The sequence below is a fragment of the Solanum lycopersicum genome, chromosome 9, assembly GCF_036512215.1.
Source record: "Solanum lycopersicum chromosome 9, SLM_r2.1".
NCBI classification, from domain to species: domain Eukaryota; kingdom Viridiplantae; phylum Streptophyta; class Magnoliopsida; order Solanales; family Solanaceae; genus Solanum; species Solanum lycopersicum.
Window position 1 is genome coordinate 55,351,725 of NC_090808.1, and position 16,508 is coordinate 55,368,232.

A 16,508-nucleotide genomic window follows, 5' to 3' on the forward strand; every position below is an offset into this window, starting at 1 on the left:
GGTTAAAAAGTTCATGTACGACACCCCACCCCCAAGGACCACCCTTTAAGTCTAACCCCAAGACCCCTTTGATGAACAGAGTTCACCAAAATGTGGTACTTGTTGATTAGGTTCACACCCTGTAAGTCCATCCATGATTCGTGGATGGCCTCAGTAGGCCAGGCTACCAAATATCCACTCTCTAACCAAAACCATGGACAACCAGTATGAATCGTGGTCTCATCCACGGTCCATGGATGATGGTCATGAGTCTTGGCCTGCAATGCTGTCAAGTTTCGGCCAACAGAGGGGTGAATTTGTAAATTAACACCAATTCCAAATAAATATATTGACGGTTATTTTGGGTATTATAATATATTTTAAGATTTTTTAAACAATAAAATACCAATTTAGATTTCATTCTTCAGCTTCCCAAATCAAAACCCATTCTTCTAAACTACTTTCTCCCTAGAACTCCATTGAAGACTCCAAGCTTTCCAATCAATTTCTTCAAGGTTCCTCAAGCTTTTATAAGAGGATTTTGTGGATTCTCATCTAAGAAGGTATGGTGGTCCTTAATCCTTGATTACTCTTTCATTTAAGGAGTCAATTCAAAATAGATTTCAAAGCTTTTCAAAATGTCAAAATCCTACTTTCTTATCTAAGAATGGGTTCACTGGTAAAACTTTTTAAAACATTTATATTCATGAATTAAGGTATGATTGATGATTTTAAGTTGATTATATATGTAATTCCTTCAAGAACCCATGTCTTCTTCTAAACCCCTAAATTGAATGGAAATTGGTAGATTATGAATGTATATTGAATAGCATGTGATAATATGAAGTTAGTTTATGAATTCATGTCATTAATTATGTCTTATTATGGATAAGTATTGTTGCATTGAGGTATTGATGTTTTGTTTGTTGGTGAGTTGGGATGTAAGGCCTTAAAGGCATATTGTGATCAGTATCTTGTTGAATTGCTTATGTTGGTGATGAAATTAGTTGTGGAAACATGTAAATTGTCTTATTTATTGAAACTTCTTGAATATACAAATTTAGATTGATTCTTATTGATAGAATTTCTATGTACATTGATGTGTAATCTATTTATGGTGGAGGTGCTTATTTGATAACTATATGAATGTAATTTCAATGAAGTAAATGTGATTATGTCTTGAAGTATATGTACTTGTAATTCCAATGATAGAGTAATGATATTATATAGAGTATGATTGTGTATCTTGGATTGGTAGGCTAGTGCATCATAATCTAGACTAATAAATGTATCTTGGATTAATGTCTAAATGATTTTGAGTTGGTATACCTAAAAATGTTGAAGTAGTCTAGGCTAAACCTTGTGTTGGTTGACCTAATGGTGGTAGTCTTTCGTGATGAGTCTAGGTACTAAATGTGAATGTAAAACCTTAAAGCGGTACCTAATCGTGGGGGCATCCTTCTTGTGTGAAATGGTAAACCTAGGAGCTGTAAACCTAATGGTGGTGGCTTTTCCTAAGAAGATTAATGAGATATCCTTTATACCTTGAAGTGGTAGACCTAATGGTGGTGGACTACTTTATGTGTATGTGTCTTGGGTTGGTAGGCATAATGATGGTGGCCTACTCAAGCACACCAATTATTGTTATTGAAATCAGTTCATGGAAATGTAGGCCAAGCACCGAGCAGATATGGTTAGATGGAAGTTCTCCCAACTCTAGGACAAATCTCAATAGCCGTCTTTCATATACCACAAATATGTTTCCACATAGGTCCTAGCTATGAAATCAACAAAGCTAGATGAACCACTCTCCTTTAGGCAAGGGGACCACATTTTTACGATGTAGGAATAGAATATCAAATTTCATGTCTAGCTTGCATGGTCTATGTCGGTTAAAGGCTTATTCTCATCTTGTGGGATATTCATTCTAGTTACTTGATAGGTACTACAACGTGTAGGTAGTCGTATGAGATACTATCTACACATGATACGAGTAGGTTTTGAAGGTGCTTGAATGAGTTCCCTAAGTCTTCATGGCTACTGTGTGAAAGTCCCCTAAATGAAGCTAATAAAGAATTTTTAGTTATTGACTCTATAATATGATGCATGTCTCTCTTATATTGATGAAATGAGTTACTTAGTATGTCATGCTGAAATGTAATGGTTCTAGTCTATTTGTAACCTTGAGGAACACTTAGATGTAGCATAAAGAGGTAGTATGGGCTGCCACTTTTATGTCTTACTTAAGGGTGTCTTAGGGTAACTTTATATAGAGGCCCTAATATGATGAAATGATTTACTTAATATATATGCTTATGTATTGCATATTGGTGCTAGTTGAATCATGATTACGTAAGGTGAAAGTGAAAAAGGTAAAGGTAATGGTTTAAATGAGATATTATGACTTGTATGTTGGTTGTGATTATATTATGACTTTATTGTTCAAATGTTCGTGAAGTTTTACCAAATGGCATAAAAACATGACTTTCAACAAAATATCCCTTGTTGCATGTTTTGAATGGTCATCATACTTAGTGCTTAATTGTACTAACACCATCTTCTTCATGTTTTTACTACAAGTGTAGGTTGAGGTTGTTAGGTGGATTCTCTAGTTGAAGACTTGGATTTCTAGTCCACAAGACTTGGTACGTCCTCATGGATTCGAGGACAAAGAACTCTTATGTTTCCTTTTGATGTAATAGATTCTTAGTAGTTTTTTATTGATTGTAAAGGGTTGTGTCCCTATGATGTTGATATTGTCACTAATATAGCTATGTTGATACTTAGTATTCTGTCATTTTATGAATGAATATTCAATTGTTGGTTTATTGAGAAAAGTTTTAATCCTACACTATTTTTATACCTATGTGATGAATGATGATAAGACACTTTTACAAGACCCCTTCGGGGTCAAGTACACCTTGTTATGACTCTGAGGTGCTCTTGGGTCATGAAAAACATGGTATTAGATCATATGTTTGGGAACGGTCTCTAGGTTGATGTCTCACATGCCACGTCTAGTAGAGTCTTGTTCATTCGTGTGAGTATCTTCACAACTATGAGCGAGAGACTATAGGATGATAGAAATTTTTTTCATATTCTTGAAATCGTGCCTTAGAGTTGAGTTCTATAAGTGTCCTTTTCCTAATTCTTCTCTTTTGTTTATAAGATATCAATACAAGAGGAAGACCTGCAAAGAGAGTGAAAGATAAAATTGCTAATGATGAAATTCCTATCTTAGGTCCCCAAGATGGACAAACTTCTCAAGGTGAGAAAGTTCCGGTGAGTCCCCCACATATGACCAATCAAGAGATTAGGGCGGATTTTCTAACTTTCGCCAAAGCTAATGTGGGGCCTAGTATGAATGTGTTAGAGAGTACCATGGACTCAATATTGAGAGACTTTGTGAGGATGAATCCTTGGATTTTTCTTGGCTCTAGAGTGGGAGAAGATCCCCAAGAATTGTTGGATGGAATTTATAAGATAGTGGATGTCACAATAGTTGCCTCTAGAGAAAAGGTAGAGTTGTCTTCCTATCAATTGAAAGGGGTTGGTTAAATTTGGTTGCCCAATGAAAGGCAAATAAGCCTATAGAAGCGGGTCCTATAGAATGGGAAGAGTTTAAGAAGGCGTTTCTTGGTAAGTATTTTCCTGTGAGAAGAGGGAGGTGAAGATTGAGAAGTTTATAAACCTTAGGCCAGGTAGCATGAATGTTGAGGAGTGTTCCTTGAATTTTACCCTATTGTCTAAGTATGCTCCATCTTTGGTGTCGAACCCTAGAGATGAGATGAGTAGATTTTTTATTGGTGTATCCAACCTAGTTAAGGAAGAGTGTCGTACAGAGATGTTCCATGAAGATATGAATCTATTTAGACTTGTTGTGTATGCTCAGTATATTGCGGAGTTAAAACTTAAGAGGATGAATAGGAATTTGAAAAGGGGTAGGTCCGATGAGCAAGGTAACCCTAGGTTCAAGAAGAGAGCTCCATACCAAGATTCTTCAAGTGCTCCTAAGGGTAACCAAGAGAGAGATGTGGTGAATCTCAAGTTGCAAAACCTACTTTTCACAATTGTGCAAAGATACATTTCGAAAAGTGTCTAGTTGGTATTAATGGGTGATGGTTTTGAAAAGAATGATCACCAATGGAAGGATTTTCCTACTCTTATGGCTAGAGGAATGGAGGCCAAGCAAGCTTCTGTTAATCGATCAAATCTTAATTCTTAAAAGAAGATTCGTTTTTATGCACTTCAAGCTAAGGAGGGCAAGGGGGCTAACCTGAATGAAGGTACCGGTAAATGATAGTTCCTTCTTGTTTTAATATGTATTGAGATTTCTTATGATGTGTACATTTTAGTTGGGTTTAGCTTAAGTGAAGGATGGCATGTTGAATATTAAGGTGGTGAGAATTCCTTACCCTTATTTTTTTTCCTTCTATTCTTACTCAAGCTTGAGACCTAAAGTTTCCTTGTAGCTTGTCCAATGTTTTAGAGTCATGATTGTTAATGAGTTTTTTCCATGACTTCTTTATCTTATTCATGTTTTAGTTGAATTCTTGTTTACTGATAAAAATGTGTTTTCATGAATGAGTTTCTCATGTTCATGTGAATCTAGCATGATTTAGCTGATTTCTTCATGAGGATAAATGTTGAACATGGTTAAAGTTGTCATTGAAAATGTTGCACAAATTGTCTAATATTGTTGTAATGGGCACAATTTGATTTGTATAAGAAGTTCCTCCAATGAAATGGAGAATGTGAAGTATTGATGAGTAATGAGTTTGTAGATGTAGTTACTTACTTGTTGTGTTTTGAGCTTGTTGACGTGGAATTGATGTTTCCTCCTATTTAGGTGATCTTATATTGGTGTTTCATGCTTGATTGTGGGCTTCTAGTATTGTGTCATTACTCTTAATGTGTTTAAAGTGTCATTCGAGGACGAATGTTCCCAAGTGGGGGATCATGTAATGATCCTAAGATGAAATAGGAAGATCTAGAGCCTCATATTTGTGTGTGATGTTGGTAACTTCATTAAATGATTATAAATAACTTTTGGAGTTTAGTTTAAGGAGTTTTGAGGTCGAACGTCAAGGAATACCATGACGTCTGGAAACTAGTCAATTTAACTATTGTGTCCAAGTGTCTTGTCGTAGAAGTTTGGTGTGTCGTTTGTAGGTTGAAATCACGGTAAATGGTTCCTATACCTAGAATATCATGTTTAGAGATTAAAACGTTCGGGTACGAACCTCCCTCCAAGGATCATCCTAAGGTCCTTGAGGAGGACCCTAAGTCTAACCGCAATACCTCATTGGATGAAGAGAGTTCATCAAAATGTAGTGACGTACGGACGGGGTTCACGCTCCGTAGGTCCATTCATGGTTCGTGAATGGCCTTCGTATGCCAGGGAACCAAATGGACACTCTCTGACCAAAACCACAGATATATAGTATGGCTCGTGGTCCCACACACTGTTTGTAGATGGTGGTCGTGAGTTGTGGCCTGTAGTGCTGTCAAGCTTCGGCCAAGAGAGGGGTGAATTGATAAATTCATCCCAAGTCCAAACAAATATATGGACGGTTACTTTGGGTATTTTAAGAGTTTTTAAACAATAAAATACCAATTTAGATTTCATTCTTCAAGTTCTCAAATCAAAACCCTTTCTTTCAAACTACTTTCTCCCTGGAACTCCATTGAAGACTCCAAGCTTTCAAGTCAATTTCTTCAAGGTTCTTCAAGATTTATCAAAGGTTTTTTGTGGATTATCATCTAATAAGGTATGTTGGTCCTTCATCCTTGATTAATCTTCCATTCAAGGAGTCAATTCAAAATAGGTTTCAAAGCTTTCAAAAGGTCAAATCCTAATATCTAATCTCAGTATGGGTTCATTCGAAAAATATTTTTAAAGCATTTGTATTGATAAATTAAGGTTTGATTAATGATTTTAAGTTGATTTTATATGGAATTCCTTTAATACACCGTGTCTTCTTCTAAACCTCTAATTAAATGGAAATTGGTGGATTATGAATGTATATTGAATAGCATGTGATAATATGAAGTTAGTTTATGAATTCATGTTATTAATTATTTCTTATGATGGAGAAATATTTTTATGTGGAGGTATTAATGTTTTGGTGTCTTGGTGATTTGGGATCTAAGGCCTTAAAGGCATATTGTGATCAATATCTTGTTGAATTGCTTATATTGGTGATGGAAATAGGTCAATTGTCTTATCTATTGTAGTATCTTGAATATATAGATTGAGATTGATTCTTTTTTATTTAGAATTGTGATATAGATTGATATGTGATCCACTTATGGTAAATGTGCTTATTTGATAGTTATACGAATATGATTTCAATGAAGTCAATGTGATTATATCTTGAAGTATATGTACTTGTGATTCCAATGATAGAGTACTGATCTTATATAGAGTGTGGAATGTGTATCTTGAATTGGTAGGCTAGTGCATCCTCTTCTAGATTAATAAATTTATCTTGATTGAATGTCTAATTGATCTTGAGTTGGTAGATCTAATGTTGGTAACTATGTGATGAATGAATGCTAAGAGGCTTGTACAAGATCTATTCGGGATCAAGTACGCCTTGTTATGACTCGGGGGTGCTCTTGAATCGTGACAACGGATCTTCTTCATTCCTGATCTCAGGATTGTAGAGCTCAACAAATCCTAACAATTTTTTATTTTTGTTTTTGTTGACATGGAACGATGAAATGAAATGGACGAAGTTAATTTAAGTGGGTGAATTTTTTTTTTTGTTTCCAATTGGGTCGGGTGGGTATAGTGATAATGGGGTATTTTAAATTTAAAAGCACAAGAAATTTTTCTAGACTACAGTAAAAAGAATGAATTTTAAATTTATTAAATTTTAATATGCTAATTAAAAGAGTATGCATGAGTCATCTCTATAACAATAGGGGTATATATGAGCCATTTTTTAAACGAAGAATATTCCGACTTCAAATCGTAAAGTTCAGGAGCAAATTAGCATATTTTTCTATAAATAAATAAATAAGGAAAAATGAAGCGTAGAGTCTAATCTGGGCTCTAGTCTAACCAAGTTATAATATATCTTTTATAGAATATTTTAGAGTTTTGAATAGACTACTTAAACATTATAATATTAATAGATAAAAATGTTAATATAATATCCTAGGTAAGTATTGTTAACAGATGATTAATATTCTATTAACTTGAATTGATCCTTATTATTATACTATGATACATACCATCAATAATTTTTTTTATACATGAAAAAGTTTATTTGACTTCACAACAAGTCAATCGCGGAATTCTACAAATATGAAGTTGTTTTATACAATTTTGAGGAAATATCAAATTATATTGAGTTCTAAGCAACCATCTATTGTACTGGTGATACTAAGCAGATTCATAGAAGTATGGGGCATATTGGATTTTCATATCATCCCCTTTTTTCTCCAAATCATTCACCAATAAGCAATAAACCAAATTCTTTTAGTAGAATGTTCAAATTTTTCTTCAATTAATTAGCTCTTATCGCATCAAAGATATTAGTCAGGTGAATCAAATTGATCAGAATCTTAATATATAGAAGAAGCATTCAATATCCGGCCTGTTTATTTTTCTACATCATGTTGTACAAAAATTTAGAAGAAAATTAATACAAATGAAAACTAAAATTTTTAAATGAACAATATTATAATCATATATCAAATTCAATAATCAATGAATAAATAAATAAATACAAACAACCTTAAATTATCAATATACCAACATACAAATATGTTTTCCTATCCCTTGAAATGAAAAATATATATGTAATATTTAGATAACAATATATTAAATTTACATTGTTTCCTTTTCACACAATAATTTATGCACCATGTTGATGAACCAAACCTGTAAAACATCATAAATTATATATTGTTAAAAACAGAAAACCCACTAAACTGACAAACACATAGGGGAAAATGTAAAATCATAGCTATAAAAATGCTTCAATAAACTACATTTTATATGTTTTTTCTTCCTCATTCAGGAAGAACTCCATATCCAAAATTTGCTTTGAATGAGTAGACTTCATATAGCAATAAGAATTACATTGTCAAAGATACTAAATAAGTGTGTAAATTTAACAACTTTATACATTTGCAAATGGAAACATTTAAGTAAATAATTGAGAAAGAACTTGGCAACTTTATACAATGATAAGTGTTTTGAAGTTGAACTTTGAAAGTACATCGTCCACGGCATATACTTGACCCTCCACCCTTGTCATTTTTTCTTCTACCGATAGGAAGGTGTTATCAAATAAACATTAACTCTCACATATATCTGTAAATATCAATTTGTTCCTATATGCTCAATTTTACACACTCAACTCACAAAACTTTGAGCCTTGCAAATATGAAAATAGGAGGCATGCCATTTTCAAATGGTGGCAACCCCTACAAGCAATATAATTATCATTTTCCTTCACATATAGGTCAAAAATATTATTATAAAAATGTTAAAGAGTGCTAGAAGACTTTCTTTAAGAAATTTTTCTGTTGAGGCAACTTATTTTATACCAATAAAAGAAATCAATTGGCAGAATTCATGCAAACATAACATGAATCCATAACTTTTAACTATTAACTATTTGTCTGACGTTCAACTCTTTACAAAGAAAAAATTTCTGAGAAAATCTAGGCAATTCAGTCTCTTACAGGACCAATTAGTTTACGTTTGACACAGCAAGAACAATTTATTTTTTTTTTTAAAAAAAAAACTACGAAAAACAAAAACCAAACACGTAAGAAAAAACAAAAGGTAACATAAACGAAAGTTGGGTGGAAGGATGAACAACAAATCTCATTGAGAACTTTGTAGCAACTATTAGGAGGGGAAGAAATGGAACACATCAGAAAATGAAGAGCAGACATATGGATGTTAACTCGGCAAAGAAGCTGAAGTAGCAAAGGAAAATGAGAACAGAGAACAACATGAATATGACATATGAAGATGGAACAAATGAGAAAATAAGAAATATTACAGAAGCTTAACACAGTGAAGAAGTACAAGTGATCTTTTAGGATGATTATCATTTCATTTGAAAGTGTCAAATTATTAAAAAAAAAATACATCCATAAAAAAAAAAAGACATTCATAAAAAGAGTAAAATCACCCAATAACTTTTTTCTAGAAGTTCAAAGCTTCATAACAGAGGAATAGAACTTACATATTCTTGATCCAACTAAGAAGTTTCAACTCCTGCTCACTACACCCATAAAAGAAATAATGTTAAATTAAATCAAATCACATGAATCGTTAAAACCAACAACTTATATAAATTTGAAAAAAAGTAACTATTGAGAGCGTAACAAAAACTTAAAATCAGATCCAACAGATCTAATTCTAACCCGATGTAGAAAATTAGAATTTTTTGCCAAGAAACAACAACTAACACTAATGCAGTAGTAAAACAAATCAAAAAACGATTTTCATTTCATAATTCTAAGAAACAACACTAAGATGAAGCAAGCATCACATGTAAGTTGATGTAAATATCGACTAAGCTCAACTGATCTCATGTGGTTAAAGCAAAAGTTGCTTCAAAGGAATAGGAAATGACATATTAACTTACATGTAAATGTGGAACATTGAGACAACATATGATCAATCCCCGCTATCAATGACACAAAATTTTGCTATCTACTGAGCATTGTGGAACACTGAGGTAACATATAATTGATCTCTGCTATTCCCTATCTGTTGAGTGCTAAGTACAAAAGTAATCTATGAGTAGCATGAATGTCATATATTACATGAGATGGTTATATAGTTACTAACGATAGGTAAGGTATCAAAAATGGTACACGTCAATACAATAAGGTCATTTGCTTTCAATTTCTATTACCACAACTATAATTCTTTAACAAAGAATTTAAAATTAGCTTAAACAATCAACCAAAACTTAATCCAGCTAAATTTTTAGTTGGCCACTCTTACACCATAATTACTTATATATACTTACATATATATCACATCAATAATGTAATAAAATGTTCAAAAGAAACTCCTTTCGATAATTCATTACATATTTTCTATCTCTCCCAACAAACATAAAATTTCAAGAATTTCAATAACATACAATTTCGAATGGTCTATGCTCTTTTGTTCTCACCTCAAGATCAAAAGTAATTCACTACAAAAAAACCCTCAAATTGCCAACAGATTTTACTAATAATTTAAGTTGGTTAGTATTTTAGTAACAAATTATCAACATATTTCTAACTGACTTATATTTTAAAACTTAACAACAAAATTTTAACAGATTACCAACCAAAATCTTACTAAGTATTTTAGTTAGTAAATATGGCTGAATAAAATGGCGTCAAATTTAGCAACATTCTATCAATGGATTACAAACTGAAATATTATTTATGTACACCTTTTGTTGGTAATATTACCAAACGAAGTATATATCGGTTGGTAAATATGACCAAAAAATTGTTAATATAATTTAATAACATATTATCAATAAATTACTAACCAAACATTTACGAATGACCAGATTGTGTTGTTAAATTCATCAACCAAATATAAATATGTTGGAAAATTAGTAAGAAATGTAATTTGTTGGTAAACTTTCCTACCAATATCTAATTAGTTGGAAATTTTAACGAAGAATAAAGATTGTAGTAAGTAAATTACTAATATTATTAAAATAGTTGGTAATATACAAATCGATCATTAATTCATTGGTAAAATTTACCAATATATTAATTATTATTTGGTAATATTACATATGAATGTTTAGTTGAATAGTAATTATTACCAAATATGATAAAATTTATTGGTAAATTATTAATTACTAACTTATATTTGAATAGTTGATAAATTTATCTATTGAAGTTAAATTTTTTGGTAAATCATCGTCTAGTGTTGAGGCTTTCATATTCAGTTTGAGTCGTTAGGTGTTTTAACTTTTAAATTTTAGTTAAAACTTGCCTTTGGTCAATACTTTTTGTAAACGTGCTCAGATTAAAATCATGTCGGGGTCATTAGTTCCGAAAGGTCATTTTTTATCTAACAAGAAGGTTGGTTCAAATTTTGAGGCTTTCATTTTTTTGTTTGTACCGTTAGGTGTTTTAAATCTTATGTTTTGGCCAAAATCTGAGTTTGGTCAATATTTTTGTGAACATGCTCAAATGAGAATTTCGTCAACATAATTAACTCAAAAGGTTATATTTTATCTAATAGGATGATAGGTTTGGATGTTGAAGTTTTCATTTTTAGTGTGTGCCATTATGTGCTTTTACTTATAAATTTTGGCCAAAATTTAATTTTGATCAATATATTTGATAAGCGTGTTTAGATTAAAATTTTGTTAGAGCAGTTAGATTCGAAAGGTCATTTTTGATGTAATAAGACAGGGGCTTCGGGTTTTGAGGCTTTCTTTTTTAGTTTGTGTCGTTAGACATTTTAACTTTTAAGTTTTGACCAAAATTTCACTTTTGTCAATATTGTCACTGTGTTTAGCTGTACAAGTTCACTTTTGATCTCATAGGATGGTTGGTTCGATTTGAGACTTTTATTTTCAGTTTGTATCGTTAAGCGTTTTAACTTTTAACTTTTGGTTAAACTTTGAATTTGGTCAATTTTTTTTAGAAACATGCTCAAATTTGAATTTCGTCAGAGTAGTTAGCTCTGGAATGTCAGTTTTCGTCTTATAGGAAGGTTGGTTTGGATTTTGAGGTTTTCATATTCATTTTATATCTTGTTTTAACTTAACTTTTGGCCAAAATTTAAGTTTGCTTAACATTTTTTGTGAACGTGCTCTGATGAGAATTTTGTCAGCGCGATAAGCTTTTGGAAGGTCATTTGTATATCTCATAGGATGGTTGATTCAAGTTTTGAGGCTTCCATTTTCAGTTTGTGTTGTTAGGCGTTTTAACTTTTAAGATTTGGCCAACAATTAGATTATATCAATATTTTTTATAAACGTGCTCAAATTAAATTTTTGACATAATGATATGTGTCCTATTGAGATTAACTTAACTTGTTATCACATGTTTTGCATTGTTTCATTCAAATATGATTTTTAAAATTTATATTAATATTTTTAGATTTATATTTGTGCTCTTCGATTTTCAAATGCAATAAATTAATAAATATTTTACTATTGAATAATCATTTAGTTAATAATATTTTGAACATATTGCCAATCAATTACTAAGATAACATTAAAATTGAATGATATATTACCAACAAACTAACAATAAATTAGAAAATTTTATTAGAAAAATAAATAATCATACTAACGCATTTAAAATTTAGGGATAATGCACAAGTACCCCCTCAACCTATATCCGAAATCTCACAAACGCACTTATACTATATAAAGATCCTATTACAGCCCTGAACTTATCTTATTAATAATTTTCTACCCCTTTTCGGCCTACGTGGCACTATCCTGTGGGCCCAACGCTGATTGACTTTTTTTTTCAAACTAGTGTCACGTAGGCCCAAAAGGGGTAGAAAATTATGTATAAAATAAGTTCAGGGGGGTAATAGAACCTTAGTATAGTATAAGTGTGTCTCTGGAATTTCGGGCATAGGTTGAGGAGGTACCAGTGCATTTTCCCTAAAATTTATTACCAACAAGGGTTGTGGTGGAGTGATAAGTACTCTTCATTCTTAATTAAGAGGTCTCGTGTTTGATTCCCACTGGGTATGAAGTTGTGTTTGTTAGGGTCCGATATAGCCGGGCTCCAATGTGGGTGTCAGACACCGGATAAGAAACTAAAAAAAAGTACTTAAAATTTATTGGCAAATTACCAACATAAATTTTATGCTACTAAAATTGTCAACCAACCGAATCGAATAATGAAGAAAAAAATGTACTAACTTCTCTTCAATTCGTTAGTAAAGGTACTAACAATACACTAACTGAAAATTATTTGGTGAATTTATCAACTGAAATTTCAGGGTCATGTTTCAAAATTTTGTAACAACATTTTTGTGTGTTTACCAACTGATTTTTGATTTTTAAGTTTTCCAACAAATTAAAATCATTTGGTAATATTTAGTAACAAGCTTTTTAGCAAAGAATTAATATAAGTTAGCATTAAGTTGGTAATTCAATCTGCCAATCGATTTGATCAATTTACCAATAAATTTTTTAGTTGGCAATTGGAATTCCTTTTATAGTGAGTGGAAGAGTAACCAAGAAATTGATAGGAGTACAGGAGGCAAATGTATTATTGACCTTTGAAAACTTTTTTTCATGGAGTCTTTCTCTATTCACTCATTGTAGTTTTTTTTAATGCCACTGGATAAGTTACATGCATGTCCAAAGAGGGGATAAGGCATACAAAATTTTATAGTAACGTTCAATAAATTCAAACAAGAAATTATGTTGAGCCCAACATCATATCTTGACTTTTTTTCTTAATTTGATTCATTTCGAGCTGGCCATGGAGAATGAAGGAGAATGTGAATACTTCAAGACAATACCCATTACGGTGCTCATGCTTGAAAAATATTGAAAGAGGAAAACCAAATATATAGAAGCAAAAAACCTAACTTTTAGTCATAAAAAGAAAAAACCTCGAAAAATTATTTTAAAAAATTGGAAAAAAAGCAAAAAGAGTGACATAAAAATGAAATCTGTAAAAAAAATCAAACATGATGAAGATAGAATTAGAGAAATTTTAAAAAATCATACCGTGAAGAACAGAGAAAATGGAGAGTTATAAATAGAAGAAACAATGTCACAAAGGGTATTTATATGTAACCTAAAAAAAGAAAAAACAAAGGATTGTACTTTGAGAGCAATATTATCTGGAGTTTTGTTAATTTTTCTTAGTACACCAGTCCTGTGACAATTGATAGTGAGATTATTGTTGAAATTTGGTTGAATCTTTTTACTTGATTGTTTTTGAAATTTCGTAGAATCTTTTTACTTTTTTCTCTTTAGTCTAAAAATTATTTTATAGTACTCCCTTCGTTTCAATAAAAATATCTCATTTTCTTTTATGATACAGCTTTCCATTTGACATTTTTAAGATCACAAGATCAAAGAACAATTTTTTACATTTGACCTAAATTAAATTTAGAATCACAAGATTCAAAAGTTTCTTTATATTCCTAAACTCCGTGTCAACTCAAAACAGGTCATTCTTTGTGAAATAGAGGGAGTAATTAATTTTCTTTTAAATCTAGGATTTATATTAATTTCAAAATATTTAGTTTTATTTTAGTTTAATATCTGGAACGATTCTCCTTTAGTTTAGTATATGGAACGATCCTTCTTTAAGAAGGATTCTTCTATAAGAAGGATTCTCCTTAATTATTTATAAAGACGCATATACTCTTCTAATACAAAAATTTATCGTTCATTCTCTCTTTAATTTCTTTTTCTAGTTTCTTTCATTCCATAACCATTTTATTAGAGTCTTACATTGATCTTAATGGATATGTGAATTCATTGAAGAAGAACTTTCAATCACTTTTAATTCATATCTATTTTCAATCCAATCTTAACCTATGCCTTTATTTTTAACGCAGGGCCAATTTTGACCCGTGCATTTATTGTTGGTAATTTAGCATTTTAATATTAATAAAATGCATCATCACTATCTGTGTCCATTAGTGAACAGTTACTTGCATATTGTCATTATTGAAAATTATCGCATTACAACCTCCACTATATGGTGCATTTCATTCTTGGTCAGTTTTGACTTTATTGATATTCCTTTTGATTAAAGACATTGTTGTGAACGTTGAAGTCTTAGCCGTCGGTGGCCTTTGCCATTACTTCTCCATTATTCTTCCCCATTATACCTTGTAACATGTGTAATTCCTAAGACCATTATCTTTATTATTTACTACACTATTTATTTTTCTATTCATTACTAAGTAAACTTCTTCTAATATAAATAGTGGTGATCTTCTTTGATTTGAGATACAATACACAAGAAAAAATATAGAGTGAAAGAGTTGGTCCAAAAGAGAGTACTTATTAGTTGAAGGAAGGTGTTCTTTTTTGTGGAGCTTTGGACTCAAATCTTGTTCAGAGTTGTTGAGTTATACTTTGTGAAGGTTGTTGTATCCTGGAGGGGACAAATCAAAGAAGACTATTGCTGGACCGGTGAAAATATTTATTACAGTGGGCTCCTTAAATAGAGCGATATATTCGCTCCTTAGCCTGAAGAGATTTTATTTCTTCATTTCATTTTCAGTTGTAATCTTGTAATTTTTCTTATTTTGTAAGTTTTCCCAAACAATTTCAAGGAGATTCAACACGGCTACAATTGAAAAAACCAGCGGATGTAAAGATGGGAGACCTGAACAAGCCATTTTACTTCAGTGGTAACAATTTTAAGAGATGGAAGGTTAAAGTACTTTTCTACTTAAGTCTTCTCTATGTTTGTTATGTGTTAACTAAGAAGAATCTGAATAAAGTAGACATCACCTCTATGAGTGATGATGAAACTATCTCTCATCTAGAGAAAGTGAAAAAGTATGAGAGAGATTCCTACAAGTGTTGGTATTATATTCTTAATTTTCTGTCAGATAATTTTTATGATTATTAGTATAGAACTTGTTCTAGTGCAAAGAAAACTGGAAAAGTATTGCAGAGTATGACACCGAAGAGGCTAGAGCGAAAAAATATGCGGCTAGTAGACTTTTTCATTTCTAAATGGTGGACAACAAATCATTGTTAGATCAAGCTCAAGATTTTATAATGATTGTTGGAGAGCTTAGGTCCGAGGAGGTAAAAAATGGAGATAACCTTGTTGTTTATGGCATAATATTGTCACGATCCAAAAAATGGACGTGATGACACTTGTTTATCCCACTAAGACAAGTCAACCTAAAACTCAACATTACAATAAAAATGCAGAAATTTTACATTCAACCTAAAAATACCCCTAAAATCTGATTTTCACGTGTATAAGTCTCTAAAGTATTACAATTAATTCAAAAGAAACACTAGTCTCAAATTAACTTGTTTCTAGAATAGAACAAGATCATAACTAAGGAGGGAGAAAGTTCGCTGAGACAACAAACAACTATCTTACAAATATCCAAGAAGTCTCAAAAAAGATGAGAATGACAAGTAACAAAAAAATTCAGGCTCGTAATCTACAAAAAAATAATTTAGAATGAAGGGGTGAGTACCAAACAACGCGGTACTCAGTAAGTAAATCCCTAAACACAAGCTAAGGGGATGAAATACGGGTACTCCTACCACCCCAACCGAACCTCCACAACTACAACCTGCATAAAAATCAGTCCAACCTATCAACTCATATTAACATCGCACATAGTTCAACAACAACACTTAGACAAACTACATATCCTCAACAATAACACTTTGGCAAATTACATGTCCTCAACAACAACACTTTGACAAATTACATGTCCTCAACAACAACACTTTAACAAATTACATATCCTCAACAACAATACTTTAACAAATTATATAGCCTTAACAACAAGCTCGGTACTCATCAATCACCAATTCCACAAAAAGGCATTCACA